Below are 6,020 nucleotides of genomic sequence, written 5' to 3' on the forward strand. Positions count from 1 at the left end.
TTAATCTCACACACTGACATCAACGTCAATGATACCACCATAGTTTCTCGGCAAAATAATTAAACGTAGGCATCTGTTTTCTCTCAGTTAATTCTTTTTCCTTCCCCCTTTGAGGGCAGCGTTACATGGCATCACCTGAGAGCTGCAGCTGATGCTGCGTACAGTGTGTAAAAGCAAATCTTTTCTTCCAAACCTTGGTTTGTTCTGTTTGCTTATACCATACACTTGGTATCAACGTGGTCCCATTTGGCTTGTTTGAAAACAGCATTTTTCTTCTTCAGAGCAGCGCGCAGGAAGAAGGGGAGTCCACCAAGAAGGGAGAAAGAGGGAACAGAATCACTCTCAGCTTCGTTTGTGGAAATTACCTCCTGGTATCTTGCTGCGCAGTGTGCACAAACTGGCAAGATCGTAGTTTCTTGACCACAAACTAGGGATGCTATTAGATCGAGACCTCTTAAAGCAAAGTTGTGTGATTTAGAAAATAGTAGCTTGATTTTTAAATCATAAATTATTTCTGTCCCTATTTATATTTAAAAGGCCTGATGCTGGCATAGAATTTAAAATATCTTCTCTTTTAGACAATAAATAATGTAAGCTCCTTGAAATACTAGCACATTTAGTCTTAAAAAGGTCCTAAAACACTGTTAGGCTGGGCCCCAAGGCAACTTCAATGTACTCTCCAACTTAGGCATATTCACTGCACAGAAAGCCTCAGGAAATATTTTGTGAATTATTTTTACCATTGTTCTCATTTCTGTCTGGAATTCAAGTCCGTAAGACACCATATACCTCAAGACCGAAAAGTTACAGGCAGAAAGTATTATGCTTTGGGAATTCAGACCTGAATACAGCATAACATCAGTAACTCGTATGCTGCTTTTGCACCGCTAATCTGTCAAAATTAGTAAGGTGTTAAACGTAATTTGCAGGTTGAAAAGCTAGATATTGAAGTTTATCTTCTAAACTATTTTTAAAAATAATTTAAATTCACTTTTCCGCTAGTGGTTTTTTTTTTTTTTTTTAAACCAACAAATATCGATTTAGTTGTTCTTGCTTTGAGAAGGATGAATGCTGGCAGGACGCAGTATCATGCTGCCATCTATAGTTAAAAGAAGAAAATAGACTGTACAGTTGAAATTACAAAAGAAGCCACTGGATAGGTAGCAATTCTGGAAAGAAAATGACCTGGGCCTCTCAAACGAGGAGTGATCAGGAGAGATGCAGAGACGCATTTGTGTCCTGGCATTCCAGTCCCACGCGCAAGACTCGGGGCCTTCTTCAAAAGACATCCGTAAGGAGTCCTAGGTTGGACTTTGTCCTCGTTGGTTGCCCTTCTCCCCACCACCCCCACCCCCAACCAATTCATCTGTTTGATGAAAAAGTATCTGCTCACATCATGGGCACGAATAAAAGAAAGAGTAACAGTACATTGGTGCTCTTGAAAATCAAGGTTTTTACCTAACTGTATGAAACAGAGATTTGGGAATCTATATTACACAAGCAAGATCCTCACTAGCCCTGAATTTCAAAGCAGGTATTAGCAGCTTGAAAAAAAAAAAAGTTATAGAATAAAACTATAAAGTCTTCGCATCCCAAATTATTCAGGCATCAAGATTCTTCTGTTCTCAAAGGGCTGCTCATAAAGTTATATATTTTTTCAGAAACATGAGTTTCAAAAAAAAGTGAAAACTGTGATAGATTTCCATGAAAACAAAACTAGAAACCTGTTTCCCTGTTAAGAAAATACTGTAAAGGTCTCTTTTTTTTAATGTGGAAATCCTGTAAATTATCGATTTGTCTTACAGAAACTGACACTTCCTGGTTTTGTTTCCTTTGGCGGTGGGTGGTTTGGGTTTAAAAAAAAAAACAAACTAAGAAAGCAAATAAGTTCTTTGCTTAATTTGGTTCCAACTGAAATCCCAAAAGGAGATGACACTTCCCTGACGTCCTCTACAGGCATCGCAAATACGTTCATTTTGACCTTCTAGTTTTGGAATATTATGAAATCACTGGCAAGTCCATTTTTCATTAGCAAAAAATGCACAAATTACAAGAAGTCTTAAATTACTACTAGAACCTATAAAAACTTATTGATAGTTTTCATCTGTACCCTCCTTTTCTAATACATCTCTAGATGTAAAGAAAGCTGGAAGCTCTTCACTGGCTGTAGCACTCAGCAGCAGCTTCTCACCAGCTGACAGGGGAAGGAAAGCACTACATGCACACAATGCTTTTATCTGATAACTGCAGTTCAAGACTATCTACAAGCAAACATTCAGCCTTTAGGGAACCTTATAAACACAGCCTCAAGCCTCCCTAGTGAATACCGAGTGTGCAATGTGGTTTTCTCGGCTTGACGCTTAGCTCTAGGTGACCCTGCTCTGGCAGGGGGGTTGGACTAGATGATCTCCAGAGGCCCCTTCCAGCCCTACCATTCTGTGATTCCGTAATTGTATCAGCTGTCCTGCTCCTCAGTTTCCTCTCAAAACCAGATCCAAATGCCAACAGAAGAACGATGACACATGCCTTAAAATCCTATATGGGTGGCATGGCTTAAAGAACACTCCAGGTACTCAATGAGCTGTGTCAATCCAGCTGTCTAGCAGATACTAGCATTTCTAATCAGTTCAAGGAAATTATTATTTTTTTTTCTTTTTTTTTATAGATATATTTACTGCTCAGTACATTAGCTGCTAATAACACCTTTAAGGGTAAGGCAATATTGACAATATATTAAAGTAAACCTAATATTTAAACAATATAATCCACCACCAGACAGACTTATGTTCAGTCTTAGTTGAAAGTCATTTTTACCCTCCTGCAGTCATGCTATCCCTTCTCGTAGCCCAGAGTGCCTCTCTCATGAAGTGCTTTGTAGGTAGCAAGTCAAAATACTGTCCTAAAACTAAAATGAGATTATAGTTTACGTTGTACTTTGCAAATCCTGTTACTGGGAGATGTCACATCCCTTAATCAAAATCTCTTTACAATAGGGACAATTTGTATGTATGCCTACAATACCTAGCATATACGAAAGCTATTGTTTTTAATAGTATCTTTAGAAAGCTACACTGTATTCTGAATGAACATTACCATAAATATAATTTCTTCCACTTTTCTTCAAAGCAGTGGAGAAAGGACAGAAAAGTAAAAATTACCTTCTCTACTCTGAACTAGAAAAAAAACTGGGTTCTAGCACGTGCTCCTGACAAGTTTACCCTGAATCTTTCCTGGCTCAACAGGAAAATAAGCAACTTTTCAGTCTTTATTTTTATACCTATGACACAGTAAAACATTTCCCAGCAACAAATGCCATTACCTGAACCTTCATACACCACCTTGCTCTCAACAGAAACATCTGTTTAAACATCCTCTTCATTTCTAAAGCTTCGGTCTCCAAGGTGAACACTGTTTTCCCCGCCCTGTCCCAGTTATCTGAAGGTGGGGAAAAAAAAAAGTGATTGCTGAGGTCACAACCTGTCAGATTAATATCTGCAATTCAAAAAGATTAAAAACAATAATAAAAAAAAGCTTAAGTGCAGCGTACACAAATTTAAGATGCCTGAAGAGCATAACACATGCTTAAATAGGCTTTTACAATATTCATATTCATGAATTCTCTCCTATTCGAACCTCTGCTAAACCAGATCATTTTCCCTTCTTTTTTTCTTTTAGTTTTGTCTACAAAAATTCAAACGGTATTAAGTCTTTCTGTACCAACATTAAAATTTTCCTTTATACATTCTAGCGAATTGCAGCTGTGTGCTTTTGAGGCTCATTCTTTTGAAGAAAAAACAAAACAAAGAATAAATCAACATGCAAACAATAGAATATCCAAGAGGCATAAGGGTCCAGCTCGTCCAGCTTCTATTTCAGTGCCAAAAAGCAACAACACTCACTTTGCTCTGTAAAGATCAACTATTTTCTTTACGCTCAAACCTTTGGCAGAAGAGTGGTAAAGGAATTGGTTCAAAAACTGCTTCAGTTAACGTAGGTGTGCTTTTATCTTTTCAGCTTTTGGAGAAATTTCGCTATTTCCCTTTAAACAAATTTCACTCAGCTCGGTTTACTGTGCTCAGATAAAAACCCAGAGCTCACATAAAGGGTGCCAATTAGCAGCAGTTCCTCATTTCTTATGTCCTAAAACAGACCCAGAGGCAGAACTAATTGTACAGTACCCATCTCTGGCATCTCTACCTCTTAGCTTTCCCTGCCATTGTTTCCTGCTGAATATTAAGAGGAGTGTCAAACACATCACAGACGCCTACATCAAGATTTTAAGTTTCCTCCAAGAGGAACCATACTAATGTTCTTGTGCAATTGGTTCTTAAACTCAAGAAATGCCCTACGTGCTAACCAAATCCAACTGCCTACAAATTCCAAGGACCAAACTGTGCTAGAGAAGGAGACTGCTTTTACCGCCTCATCAGCCTTACAATCAATCACCTTGTTTTCCAGCTTTTTCCCCCCCAAAAAGACCGTTTTAACTTTTAACGAAGGGTCTGCTGGTGGGATTCGAGTAATTTCAGACTTGAAAGCGTCAAGTCCACAGGTTACAAAAACTTTAAATCAGGGAAGACTTCTGATGAAACGCTTTCTGAGCAATTTAAAATGCAGTACTGAAAGGCTAGATTCAGTATTTCCGTTTACTGTTTAGGACGTACAGAGGAAGAGTAAGATAAGTGCAGTTTCTCAAAGGATAAATAATCAGAGGGATTGCAGAAAAGTTAACAGGACCCAGCAGATCTACAATTACAAAGATACTTCTTGAGAAGCTCAGTAAACATATGTATCATTACAACTTCCCCCGTGATAAACCTCAGTCTCATACACTGATCTATACTATGCACATAATCGTCACCTCCAAGTTTTTTCGAGACCCAACAAACCTGCAAAATCCCATTAATCAGCTATTTACCTCTTCTCCCCCTTAAAATTTTTTTTTTTTTTTCAAATTAAAAAAAAAAAAAAAACAAATGTCAAAGTTCTCCAGAAAAGAAAACCCACTCAATCAGAACAGGACACAGAAAAAGTCAAATAAACTTACAGGAAATTTATTCCAATTCAGTAATATTTGCTGCTGTGTGTATTATTGAGGAACTTATAAACTATATAGACTACTTTGCTATTCTTTTCAGAAATGTTTTAGTAGTACTACGTAAGTGATAACGCACCAGTAAAGACTTTCACTGCAAGAGATCTGTACAAAAAAGAAAAGCCTTTGTAGAAAGTATAGTGGTTTTTATTGTAGTCTTAGAAAATATTGAATTATGAAAGATACAAAATCAACTGTTGTAATTATCTGTTTATTTTACAATCTGTACGCCATCATACTCTTATGGCTTTAAGATAGTCTGTCCAAAGTATTTTAAAACATGCTTTAACAAAGTATTTTACAATTTCAAAATCGAGTATTTCTTTACTGAAAAAAAAACCAAACAAAACTCCAAAACATTTACCTGAGAATTCTGTATCATAAAATTGTCATTCATTCTTAACTTTTGCAAGTTGATGATATAGGCTATAGAAGTCAACATGCAACTTGTAGGTCTACTGTATTAAATAAATACTTTAAAAATTCTTTAGATGCAGCTCGTTAGGCCAAAACCTACCCTCAAACTTCACCGAGTTCATCATAGGTGTAAAAACATGACATGAAGGTTATCATATGTCAATGACAGCCATGATTTCTGCCCTGGAAGCCCTGCACCGTTTGCTGGGTGGAATTCAGACCCCGGCAGATCACCAGACTGCAGCATTGGAGCACAGCTTTTTTGGTGGATATTCCGGCCTCTAAACTTGGTAACCCACTGACCTTGTTTTCCAACATCCACAGCCAAGTGTGTTGGGAGTTTAGGCCACTGGATATGTTTAAGTTCCCAACCAGTCATTCTCTACATACATGCTCCAAACAAACATTTAACCCAAGGAATTCCATTTCAGACTATGCATACTATTAGGACAATGCACTAATGTCATTATCCACGTCATTTAAGAATACCACCAGCTTTAAAAGTGAT

The sequence above is a fragment of the Chroicocephalus ridibundus genome, chromosome 1, assembly GCF_963924245.1.
Source record: "Chroicocephalus ridibundus chromosome 1, bChrRid1.1, whole genome shotgun sequence".
NCBI classification, from domain to species: Eukaryota; Metazoa; Chordata; class Aves; order Charadriiformes; family Laridae; genus Chroicocephalus; species Chroicocephalus ridibundus.